The sequence below is a fragment of the Nipponia nippon genome, unplaced genomic scaffold (genome assembly GCF_047370975.1).
Source record: "Nipponia nippon isolate SJK-2023a ecotype South Korea unplaced genomic scaffold, ASM4737097v1 scaffold_3, whole genome shotgun sequence".
Lineage (NCBI taxonomy): Eukaryota > Metazoa > Chordata > Aves > Pelecaniformes > Threskiornithidae > Nipponia > Nipponia nippon.
The window spans coordinates 79,173,328-79,186,067 of record NW_028262347.1 but is presented as its reverse complement, the minus strand read 5'-3'; the positions used below and the strand labels follow the sequence as shown (position 1 = coordinate 79,186,067).

The 12,740-nt window shown below is 39.5% G+C and overlaps 1 protein-coding gene across 3 annotated transcripts in view; it reads left to right on the top strand.

The window, feature by feature from the left end:
• Positions 1-12,740, top strand: part of WNT7B (Wnt family member 7B) — a 95,183-nt gene that overhangs the window by 69,681 nt on the left and 12,762 nt on the right. The window lies entirely within an intron of this gene.

Genomic DNA, 12,740 nt, shown 5'->3' with positions numbered 1-12,740 from the left:
AGATTATTTAATATGAGACTCATATCTCGTTTTAATGGTGGATTTGCAGTAGAGACACTTGCTAGCATTTTTTAAAAGTACTTTTACATAAGCAGCATCTTGAAGACTGGTGTAAATGTCAATTTATCTAATTAAATACTCTTGAATTTATACTGCGGAAAGGGACTTGTCCCTTCTGTTCTGGTCACAAAGCCTGCATCCTGGTCTGAAGCTGGAGCACCCTAAAAACCTGCAGATTTTGCTTCTGATCTTTGTTTAAAACTCTTCCTTCAGTTCTAGGGTATCACACTTAAAAACAATGGAAGCTCTTTGTGGACTAGAAATTTGATTATTTTATCCTCCTAAGATTTAGTTTGTTCAGCTGAAAGGGCAGCTAACTTACAGGGCTGGCATCTGCCCATTTATCAAACCCTTGCAGGTGTGGATCAGCATCTTAGGGTGAGCTTGCTCAGTACCTGGCAAAACACAAGCTTAGCACGACACAAATAATAAATAACAACCACTGGTCTACTAGATAAGATAACCCGACTGGTAGGGTTAGCTGGACAGGTTCAGATTAAACACTGATTCAGTATCTTTCATGAGTCCTGAGACGATTCATATAATTAATCCTTGTTTATGTGAATCTTGTCACTTCCAACTCCTGTCAGGACCAGAAATTCCAGAGCTGAAAAAAAAAGGCTTTGCTCTTGTGATGCTTCCACACTCATTTTGCAAACCAGAGAGGTTTGGACCAGAATCTAAACTTTGTGTATTTATCCAAAACCCTCTGAGCTCTTTACTCTTTTAAATCTCTTTCATATGTGTGATTTGTGCCGTGTCTTGTTCACTGGGGTTACAAACTTGAATACCAGGCAAAGACCCTTTAAACACCAAGAAATGTAGACATCATTACTTGAACTAGCTCTCCTCCCAGAAAGATTGTCAGGCAAATCAAATGTATCAGAAATGTGAGTGCAGCCACACAAGCAGTGTAAGAACATTTGGAAAATATTTAGGCAAATTTGAAAGCAACTTTCAACCCAGCACTTTCACCAGAACTTTCTCATTTGCTTTCCACAAAATCTGAGCTCTGACAGGGGATGCCAGTGACTTATGAGGTTACTGCCCAGCTGTTTGCCCTACGCCTGGAAGATGTGATCTCTGCAGTGGAATTAGCAGAGCAGAACGCAGGCTCATACTGACGATCTGCAAACCCAGCTTCTCCACTGCGGTCGCCAAGGAAGGGCTGGTTTGGGCTGGACTGTAAGCTAAAGCCAATGAGGCATGGTCCTTTTGCTACCATGGGAGATATCAAGGGAGTGGTAACACCCTAAACAGCCACATCAAGACTCACCGCGTCTCACTTGTCAAACTTTACCTTGCCAAGAATGCATGAGAGAAACACATTAAAGCCCACACACCTAAAGGATGAGTGGTGAGTCACCAGCGGTAGTGCTCACATTATAGATTTGGTCGTGAAATTTGACAGATTGAGTTGGTCCTCTAAGGTGTCCTGCCAGGCATCATAAACCATGCCAGGAATTTATGTGAGCAACAGATTTGTAAGACAACCTTAATGAACAATATGCAGAATTTTCCTCCAGGATACAATCCAACAGCAATTCCCAGCAAATGCAATAAGAACCTCTCTGCTATGTCCCTGTGCAGAATTTTACAGAAAAAGGCAACATTATGGTACACTATTTGATACAAGTTATATTTCCTTTTTTGTCAAGCATAGGAAATAGTCTTTTGTCTATGTCTATACAGTTTTGAAGAATATCTTGAGGCCACCTTGAAGAGCAGAGTCACTGGACAAGATGAAAGCAGAACAATTTCTGTGCCTGGAAAGTGCTATCCCAGGCGCACAGGAGCGGTTTCTCCATGACCAATAGTCTGAAATGCTTTTCAGAGGCATCAGCCTGGCTGTCACCATTTCTGAGGTTGGGCAGTACTTCCTCCATATTCACTGCTATTACCACAAAAGAGTGTGTAGATCAAGGTATTTCTAGATGTCATTATTTCATAGTTATTTGACGTAATACTCCTCTTGTATTGCTCTTGCAGTGAAAGCTACAATGTGATGGATGGTTATGCCATTTTATGGTGTTTCTCTGGATTTAGACTGGAAATCTGACAAACACTTTAAATAAATATTTATTTATTAGATCCTGTCTAGACCAAGTGAGATGCCTAGTGTACGTGATTCCGTTTAAGAAAAGATACTGCTGCTCTTCATAAACCTTAATTTACAAATGTCATGTCTAGGTAGAACTAGTACTTTATTTTATATAAAATCATCCTAACTCTCTACTTGATAGAATCAAGTTAAATGATACTCTGAAAAAACTAGAAAAATACACTAGAAGAAATTATATTGTGTTCAGTAGAATATCTTTATCCTAATCAGTGAAACCAACAAAGTCATCTTCTAGCTTTTAATGTAACGAAATCTTTTTTCCTCAGTCAGAATATAAAACAGGATAAATGGACTGATAGTGGAATATTTTAAGGGTGGGATCTCCTTTTCTAAAACCACCATATACCCTCAGCAATTACACTTAGATGACTGCTGCCAGCATAGTTGGAAAGGCTCACTGTGCAGAGAAATCTGGCTTAAATCCCTGATGGGATAAGTTTAGACTCTCTCCCTTTCTTTGCATATTCTACTCCCAGTTTTGGGGCTTCCCCATGCAGCTTGATAGCTTCTGGAAGTCTTGCTTTTTTGCTAACTCTCTCAGTGCTTGGTGAGGCTGGATTCCTATCCTGGCCACATGGAAAATACTAGGTGGATGAACATCTAAAAGATAGGCTTTAGAGCCAACATCCCTTTGCAGATTTAGCTGGAGGTGTCTAGCTCTTGCCCTATAGATGTAATTAATTTTGTATACTGTAAACATTGGCATCTAATCTGAAAGCAGTACCTCATACCTGCAAAATGTCTTGGGCTAGGCTTGCTTGCTACTGCTCTTGCTTTGTATGTGTTTCCAAAAGGGCGTTTCTAGATTAATACCTATATATATCACACAATTGTTTTGGCTAACATGAAACTGTGAGAAGTGAGTACGAGCAAAAAGTCTATGCTGACACATAAGAAGAAGCCAGATATTAAAATCCTGCTTAAAGCTGCATGTCTTACTAGGAGTCAAGAAATGTCATCAACTCCAAATGGGGACATGAAAACATTTAGCATGTGTCTGAAACAGAAGCAAATGCAACCTCAGCAAAACCTCTGGCAAGACACTTAAATTAGTTATTTTTTCAAATTAAAAGTAAAGGAAGCCATCTGGATCTAATGCTATGCAGGTATGGCATGTGAGGAGGTGTAAGTGCGGAACGCTAGGAGCGGGCTTTAAGTGCCATGTAGTTCTCTTGCATTGCTGGCAGGCATGGTGATGCTGAGTATCGCTGTGTCCAAATCCCTTTTTGAGTCTGGCAGTAGATGACTAATTCAATACTATGCTAGAACAGTATGTGGAAGAGCAGAGCAGAGAAGCCCCAGTCCCAGTAGCTGCTGCTTCTTTTTTGGAGCTCTCTTATCCCACCATGCAGCTGCATGGACACCCTCCCTGGAAACAGGGTTGAATTTGTGTTTCAGTTGTCAGTTGAGAAGTCTATAGCTAAATTCCTCTGTGGCCTCCCCACAAAGAGAATCCAACAAGAGGACAGCTTGTTCTGTTATGGGTCCTTCTGCCATATGGATAAATGCCTTAACTTCTCTGTGCCCCTGTGAGAGAGGTAACACCAATTTCAGCTGGGTATCACTGAGTATATCTGTAATTCAATAATTATGGCAAAGTGGTACTGGCCCACTAATAGGCTCTGCGCAATATATTGAGGTAACATTCATGATTTAACTGAACCGCCTCAAGAAATTCCGAAGCAAGAGCTGAAATTTCATCTGCAATGTACACAGACATTTGCATCCACAGACACCCACCCTCAGACACTCTGGCATGCCCAGGTATAGGAGCTTAGTGCTTACAACTACTCATAATTCAGTGAACCCTTTAAAAGGTGTTATTATTTAACGTGTTTCTACAGCAAAGCACAGGTGTGCACAGTGATTTACAAAAGAATACAGACATGACCACTCCCCTCAGGGATTTATTATCTAGGTTAGAAGTGACATAAGATAATACAGGAGAAGATGACTTCATGCAAATGGCAGTGCAGATTTATTTTTAAAGAAATGTTCTTCAACACAGTATATTTATGTCAGGCCACTGAAATGATTGAAATGAGTTAATTAAAATACTGACCCAGCAAAGAGTCCCCTGAGAAGGTCTGATTCTCCAAGGCGATGGCTTCTTAATATTCATGGTCATGGCAGTAGGGATGACATTATTTGTGAAACTGGGACCATAGCAAAGTCAAATATAATCACAGAATAATTTAGGTTGGAAGGATCCTCTACTGACAGCCAAGGAGAATATCCATTTTGAACTGATTCACTCACTACAGGCTCAAGTCTATAAAATTCACACACATGAAAATCTCAGTGACGAAAATGGTTTGGTAGCAGCCTAGCCTGTTGTTGTGTCCTGCTAAATTGGAGCATCAAGTTGACTTGAAAACAAATTTACTTTAAAAATGTGGTAGTACTGTCCTCCATTTCCCTGACAGGTTCAGAGTGGAGGCTTATTTTTTGCCTTTTTTTTTTTTTAAAGGATGCAGCAAGCATATTTTCTATTTCTTAAATCAGGGTGGACAATATTTCCCTTGCTGAGCATACACACATCTCTCAGAAACCTTTAACAGGTGATATTGTAGTGCAACAGCACTATCAAAAGCAAACCTGAAAAAAGAAAAGTATGCGCCCCCATACTGTAGCTTCCCTTCCCTTTTTCTTAAATATTGTTTTTATTTCTCCCTGTGAAATGCCCTTAAAAAAGGGACCACAATGCATAGGTGGATCCTACACATGAGAACTGTTATCATGAATAGATTGAAGTGATTGAATTATTATAACAACACCTGGTTCCTCACAGCCCCATTCAATATTAGGACATTAGCATACTTTAGGACCCAGTTTCTCTGAGATGCCTTCAGGAGTCCATGCTTTCCGACAAGGGGTGCAAAGAACTTTTTAAAATCCCATTACAGTGCAAGATGTCTCCAGCTGAGCTTTCACATATTACGATGTATCAAACCACTAGTCATCACTGAAAAGAAAAAGCACCAAACATTCAGCAGGGAATCATTAAGCCCCACAATGGGACGTCAGTCGGTCCAGAGGAGAACACAGGCAGGAGACAATCTCTCTGCTCCAGCTATTGCTTCCCACAGTTTGACAGTATTAGCGGTAGCATTGTGAAAACACAGCCGGCTGTGACACTGCACAGGCTTTTCTCAATGGTACAGTGTATCTGGGAACTAGCCCCTCATGCGTTGGGCACTGTGTATTTCTCAAGCCATGCTCTTGTGCATTCTTTAAATGAGTGCTTAGCACCATGTTCTGATTAAACCTTGACAAAAAAAAGCCGTGGTGCTTTTGGATCAAACCTTAATTTCCCCATTTTCTGTAAGAATGAGATACAGATTGTTTGTTAGGGCTGAGTTAGTAAGACATATTTATTACGACAAATATAGTTTTACAGGAGACAGTCCAAAAATTCCATATTTCTCTGGGCACTTCTAAACATCCTTTCAAAGATCACAGCTAACTTACTAACCTCACAGGAGCTGTCCCAGAAAACTCCACCAAGGGACCTGCTGCCAAAAGACAGTCAAAAACACAACAGGATTATGCTCGCTTTGGAACAGAAATACTGACTATTGTTTACGGTTGCCAGGAGTTAACTGAACATGTTTAGGGGATAAATTAGAGTAAAAAAATCCTGTAAATTGTTGGAAGCCTCATTACAGAAACCACTGTGGAAAGTACCACCAAATCTTTAGAAAATAACCATGAAATAGGAAAAATGCTTGAAAAAATGTGAAAAGCTGAGGCATAGTAAATAGCTCTTTTTAATAGACATGCTTCCAAAAGTATATAAATAGTGACAGCAAGGAGCTGCAAAAAGGAAAGTGTGAAATAAATCTGGCTCATGTATATCCCATTCTACAAGAAAATTTGACAAACCCACATAAGCAACAGAAAACAATCCAGTTGACAGTGTGATTCTAGACTGATGGCCAAAATTCTGGCACCTCCAACCATAAAAACTTAGTGGGAGTCTAGAGATGAAAAATGCTGAATAAGAGAAGAATCTGCAAATAAAACATTATGTCATAGCACTACACATTCTCAGCTTTGAAATCTGCAATGTTCTCTGTCCCAACCACGTGGAATCGGAAATAGTCATAATGAGCAATCTAGGAAGAAGCTGCTGAAATCATTTGCAACTCCTGCTCTAGCTCTATCTGGATGAAGCAAAATTAAAGAAGACAAATTTAATTAGACTGTAGTAGGAAAAAAAAAGATTTTAAGGAGGAAATGGGAAACAAATAAATACTGTAAAGAGAACATTATCAGCATGACCATCGGAAGAATCTATATCAGATTTGACCACGAAGTCCTGCCATAGTAACAGATAATTCTATCTGCACCAGGTTCATCATTCAGGAGCACTTCTGAGCACAGGTGCTACAAGAGGAACCTCATGGCCACGCGTGACTATATCTGTTTTTTTGACAACAGGCTACACAGTAGTCATTCAGTCAGTACTTTGTCAGTGAGTGGAAGATGAAGAAAAAAAGCTGGTCCATTACTCAGTGGAGTGGACCCCCAAGGAGAGTGTAAACCAAGGGTAATGTCAAGAAAGCCAAGCACTTCTTGCATCAGCCTTCACTAAAAAGGTCAATGGTGAGCAGGTGGTTATAGAACTAATATAATCGACTGAGGAATATCATCTCTGTGTTAGATAGAGGGAAGTATTTGTCCAGGTTGAATGCTTTCCAGTTAGCTGTCCCTCATCTCAGAACATTCAATGAAGCCATTTTAGAGCCATTAGTCCTGACTGTCATTAGCACTGAAAAGTTGTGGAGAACTCTAATTAAGAAGAATTGAAAAGACAAATGTATTGCCTTTGTCTAAAAGAAAAAAAGGAAGGAATTATAGGCCAAATCAGCCTAACTTCAGTAAATGAAAAAATATGGGAACAAAACCCCATTTGTAAGCTCATAACTGAGAACAAGGAGATGAGTAAGAGTCAACAAGGATCTGTCAAGAACAAATCATGTTAAAACAATCTAATTTCCTTCTTTTACCACCCAGGGCCTCCGAGGCAGAGAAGAAACAGTTTATACTGTATATCTTGGACTTAAATGAGTTTTTGACACTGCTTTATATGATATTCTCATAAGAAAACCAAGGAAAAGCTAACCAAATGGGTACATACTCTCTGGAAATTGTGCTTGGAGGGTTGCTATCAAAACGGGAGGATGGAAGGATGTACTAACTGGGCTTCCTTTGTGATCTGTGCTGGATCTGGTATCAGTCAGTATTATACTCTTGACTTGACCACGGGAATAAGCTGTGCACGTTGAATTTACAAATGATGCCAGGCTGGAAGGGACTGCAAGGAAACTGGAGGAAGTTTGGGTCAAAATTGAAAATGATCATGGAGAAATGGTCTGGAAAAGAAGAAAAAAGAAAAAAAGAACAAAGAGGAGGCAAATCAGAAAGACAAATACATGGGGATCTATACATGGGAATAATCAGCTGCACAAATGCAAGATGAGAAACATCTGGTGTGATAGTAGCTGCACAGAAGACAACTGCAAACTGTGTAAGAGTCAAAAATGTCCTGCTGCTGTGAAAACACCATGCTGGCATGAGTAAACAGGAGTGTAGCATGCGAGACATATGAAGTGCTTCTTCTGCTCTGGCCCCAAGCAGACAAGGCCTCAGCTGGATCTCCCTGTTGCATTTCTGGCACTGCACCGCAAGGCACAGGCTCTTGGGAAAGCCTGGGGAGAGCAGGGGGAATGATCAGAGCTCCTGAAACTGTTGTGTAAGGACTGATGATGCAACACAAATAGAAAGGGGTGGAAGTCTTTAAATATTTAAAGGCTCATGCTAGAAGAAGGGAGCAATTCGTTCTTAGCATCTGTAGAGAAAGAAGCAGTGGGTTTGCATTCAGAAAGACAGTTTCAGGTTAATATTAGTAAAATGTGTACCAATAGGGGTCCCGAGGCACTGGAACAGACTGTGGAATCCCCACCACTGAAGATCTTTAAGAACAGGATAAAGAAAAAAGCTTTTGTGAAGGACACGTGCGTTATTAGCCTACGTTAGGATTGAGGAATGGTCTAGAGACCCTCCTGAGGTTCTTGCCAGCCCTGCTTTTCTATGGTGTTTTTTCTGCTTTTACAAAGTGATTTCAGTGGTCTATAGTTCTGACATGCAGCACCGGGTATAGTAAATTAGAGTGATAGAGAAATTAAATCAATCCCTGCTTTTAGGTTGTAAACCAAGAAGCCCAAAATTAATTACACTGAAAATGCAAACAGAGAAAGGATCTTTTCCAGACAGTGAGAAAACTCTCACTGACTTGTATTGCCCTTGGATTGAACCCAAAGAGAAGAGCCTGTACTATTTTCCTTGAGAATTGCTACTGAGTGCGTTGAATAAAATATACAAAATTACAAAGGAACTAAACTTGTCTGTAAAAGTCTTCATTCAACCCTACTTAGGGTGCTGTTGTCTGAATTTTAGTTTACTCATCTAGATGTATCTATTGTCTTTTGCCCATAAAAAATGACTCAACGTGTCCTCAGCTTTCACCTGCAAAAGAAGACTTGCTGAAAAGGATAGCTTCGGCAAAAAAAATCAAACTTCTGCCATGGTTCATTTCTTCTTACCACTGACCTATATTGTATTGTGTCATATAATCAGTCTGGTGTCTTGTGTAAGTACATGAGGAATTTGTTTTGTTTAACAGCAGCGTGTAGTAGTTTTTCCTATCATTATTGATCCAAGATTTAGCAAATTATTGTCTAAACAGTATATATTCTACAGTTTAATATTTCAAGTTAAATTACAGTTGTAATAGCTGACACTCAGTGGCAGTCTTATTCATCTAGCTGATGACATAAGACATTTCAGAATGATGTGTGGAATAGCAAGAATACTGAGAATATGAGAATATCATCTAGTTAATCAGAAAAATAGATGCCTTGCTAATAACTATGAAACAGTTAAATTTTTAACCCTGCACTCACAGCTGAATGATCAAAATACTTATTTAGCATATATGATTCTCAGCTGATTGCGGATACATGATGAAAATACACTGCTGAATATATGCATGTTAAAGTGTAGCAAACTGTAGCAATTATGGAACTTGAAATAGTTTCCACATCAGACCATACTAAGTTTAGTGCTCAGTTAGCAGTCTAAAACTTAGTCAGAGATGACATCTAAATTAGAGGTAAAGTATAGGCTGCTCTATGATTCCAACAACGGATAAATAGGCTTCTCTCACCCTATCTGCCAGAAATCACTCATTTTAGGAAGCAATGATCCAATATCTGTCTGTCTGAGCAGCAACTGCCTGCATTACTGGGTATTAGAGCACTTTTAAGATACAGCCCTCAGATACAATGCAAATGAACTCAAGCAAATGGCAGCAACTCAGACCAGCAGACCACAGGCAAGACTTCTCTCATGGCCAAGCAGATTGCAAGAAGTGACCTTCAGCACCTTCGCCAAAGACAAAAGGCTTAATTTCAATTAGTACTGGTGGTGATCTCCTATTGGAGTTATTAGATCAGACAGTTATCAGATCAGACATTCACATTACTCATGAAAACATTCATTCTATGTTTTGGGAAATAATTCAGAACTGTCGTCTTTGACACCAAAGCAGGAATTTCTAAGAGGGAAATGGATGAATCCAAGGGTTGCACAAAAAAGTATCTTTTTCACCAAAATAAAATCTCAACAGAATTATTCTGGTCTACATGACAGAAAACATTAAAAAGTCAAACAAGAATTTTTCTTCTGAGAAAGATAGTGAGCATATATAAAGCCAAACAACTAGGTGGCCAGGATATTCACTGGAAAAAGAAAAATCTAGCTTCAAAGTTAGGTCAAATCCCAAATCTTCTGCTATTTATAATCTTTCTCCATTTCATGAACATTTCTGTAAAGACTTCTCTCTGTTTCGTTGCAGAACAAGAATATTTTTGAAATCTCAGAAAATTCCATAAAATGAGATTATTGTTCTCCATTCAGGTATCACGGCCATCATTACTTAAATATTTTTAGCTGCCTAACAAAGACTTGCTTAGAACTGATTCCAAGTGATGACATGCTAATGGAAAGCTTTGTGTACAGCAGACACATTATTTGAGCACAGAGGTTCCCCTCCCTCCTCCATCAGCATTTTCTGATAGACTCTACTGATCCTAGGACTTTAGAGAACTGCTGAGGTAATGCTTACACTGAAGTTCAAGAGAAGTTTTGGAACATCCTCTAGTTAAAAAAAAACTAAAACCAAAAAAACTTAATTCTTAGCAGGACAACTTAACTTGCAAAAGCAATCTGATTTTCAAGCCAGAGCTTATTTCTGAGCTCTGCTTATGTTAGAGCTGCATTGAAACAGAAGAGTAATCCCTTCAGAGAGTCAATATGGTTTCCATTCGGTATTATCCCATGGCTGAGATAATTCCATCACTGCTGCAACTCTCAGGTGGGTGAAGGAAAGATATTTTTCTCTGTTCCTGAAGGTAATTGGGGTCTAATGAGAACGAGGGGGAGCGAAAGGCAGACAAAGCCAGGATATTCTTTAGTTTTACAAAACCGATCACGGGAAGTGTGGTGTGAAAACTCACGGACAGGTCACAGACACAGTGGCCATGATAAAATGGCTTACCTTCTACTCTGGATACGTGTGGAGTACATTGAGCTTAAACATAAAATGTAAGCAACCTCTCTCTGGTTAATCTCTGAGTAAACCTACTGAACTGTAGCTCACAGCTGCTATGTTCCCTGACAGGAATATGATTCTGCTTGTTTATAAGCATTACATGTGTTTCAGAGATGTTTGAACACAAAAACTTTCCTGGGTTTGGCTTTGCACTCTCATTTACTCTCATCCTGAAGAGGAAGGAAAATGTATCTATACATGTAGTTTCTATTATATCTCATATTTCCAGTCTTTCAATTCACAGATTAAGAATAGGTTGTTTTGAAAGGAGGTGAAGAAAGAAATTGTGCAAGTCAACAGGATACCTTTTAAAACATGGGTCTCAGCTTTGACTTCAGCTGGCGGGTGAAGAAGAGAGGAGTGAATATTGATATGCATTTTAGAGAACACACTAGGAACTAGAAAAGAGGTTCCCAAACTTTTTTGGATTGCTATCAACCCTCAGAATTTCTTGCGGACCACCAGGCATCGTTATCATGAAACTTCTAATTGAAAACACTATTAAAAACAGTGTTTAATATGGCTCTGCGGATTAGCTGCGAACCCTTTACCGTGGCCTCCTGGACCACCAGTGTTCTGCAGACCATGGTTTGGGAACCACTGAACCAGACTACACACATCGTACACCCCAACAAAACACTTCTGTGTCTGTAAGCAAAGTCAGTCCTTCTGTTGCACAGTGTACTCAAATAATATACAAGTCAGTTTAACCGTCTTGGTACTTGAAGAACACAGCACCCTTTATTTTTCCTTACCTTAAGTTTCTTTTTTATTGCTTCGGAGAAACAAGTAAATGGTGCCAAAAAACAGTTTATGATTGTTTCTTGTAGGATCTTTCTCGTATCTGGCAGCGGTGTAACCTTTCAGGAAGCTATCTATGAAAATAAGAAATATAAAACATAAAAACCCCCACACTGTGCACTGGTCATTCCAGAATAGTTATGATATCTGTGAATCCTAAAATAAAAAATTAAAAATAGCTTCTAAGCTTTTTGGGTTTTCATCTCGTCTGGAAAATTTCTTCTTTTTGTTCCTTCCCAAATCCATTAACAATGCTAAAGCTCTGTGTGTGGTCATTAAAGCATTTCAGCAACTTTCTGCAAATTCTTTACAGTTATTCTTTGGCTGCGGCATTACAAGACTGTCTGTTTATCACCAGATAAACACACAGAGGAAAATGGTGATAGTGCTGAGAAGGGAACTTATAGGGAAACGTTATAAATATGAACAGCAAAACACCAAGGGCCATGATTCAGCCCTTACATTAAGTCAATGACAGAGTGCGGTCTCATGTGAGAGCAGGAATGGGCTGTAGCATCCCTTTTGATCATTCTGCCTCTGTATCTCCTTGCTTAAGTGCATCCCGCAGGCAACTTGGCCAGTCAGTGCCTAGTAAAGAAAGGGAGTTTATTTGTCTCTCTTCATATACTCAATATCAACAGCTATAACATGGAATTGGAAATGAGGAACCTTGGCAACTAGTGGCATCATAGGAAAAAAAAAAAAAGAACTTTTTTCTAAAAAGACTGTTTTCTAAACAAGGCTGTGCTTCCACGACAGTATCTCATCTGTTTTGGAGAGGAAATAATGTTGCCACAGGACTTCTATATCCCGTGTATGCTCAATAGCCAGGGCAGAGCAGAGGTTTGAGTCAAGAGTGGGTGTGGAAAAAGAGTCATTACAGCAAAACTAATGCAAAAGAGAAGTCAGCAAGGGAAAGGGGTAGCCTCTACCTTACCTTGAAAGAAAACAAAACCTACCCAGCTCTTGTCTCTATAGGCCTCTCTTGCAATACTTCACACTCAGCATCACCAATGGGTGCTACCGGAGCATTTATAAAGGTGGATTAATAACCTTTTTCATTTGTGTCCCAGCCCTCTT